Source organism: Mesitornis unicolor, unplaced genomic scaffold (genome assembly GCF_000695765.1).
Source record: "Mesitornis unicolor isolate BGI_N332 unplaced genomic scaffold, ASM69576v1 scaffold6926, whole genome shotgun sequence".
In the NCBI taxonomy this organism is placed as follows: domain Eukaryota; kingdom Metazoa; phylum Chordata; class Aves; order Mesitornithiformes; family Mesitornithidae; genus Mesitornis; species Mesitornis unicolor.
In genome coordinates this window covers 25,511-26,255 of record NW_010188798.1, presented here as the reverse complement: position 1 = coordinate 26,255, position 745 = coordinate 25,511, and positions in this window count along the sequence as shown.

Here is a 745-nt window from a genome sequence, read left to right as displayed (position 1 = left end):
AATGTAACGCTGCTGCTTCTGAATTGCTGGTCTTGTGCTATTTACTCCAATTTCGGTTAGTGTATTTAAGGTTTTATGCCAGTTTGATGTGTTGCTAATCCTAGAACTTGTGAAGATAGTCTTGGGAAGTTGTGAAGGCTGCAGGAAACTCCTCAACTCACACAGCTTCTTGGGGGAGAGACTGCATAGCTGCTCATCTTCTGTACGGACATACAGGACAGCATCAGTGCCTTTTGATCTTTGACAACAGATTCTAGCCGCTGTCACTCAAGTCTGCTTTGCTGAGGTGTTGGATCTTGTGCAGTTCCATCATTGCCTCTGCTAACTGGGGGAAGGGGTTCTCATATTAGCAGAAGTAAGCCTCACAAGACTCTGTTTTGACAAGAATCAATACCTTTTCTACATACTCAAGCAATTAGTATTACGGTGACTTCAGCGCCTCCCTGTGCAGTCTGTGGTTAAATGGTTGTTCTGAGAAGCTGTTCCAGAACAGAGCACGCACTGACGTGGATATTTTACACTGGAGGACTGGTAGGTAAATGGATTCCAGCAGAAAGCATGCATCTCTTTCAAGGATTTTTTTATGTAGTAGTATGTGCCACTTGGGACACAGGCGTTATTGCTTTGTAGGAGGCCCTTAATGCGAATGCTGAATGCTGCTTTTAATTTCTTTTGCTCGGCCTTGTGCAATAAGGAGGGCACAGATGGGAGTTCAGCTGGGCTTTAGGTAGCTTGAATTGCTATT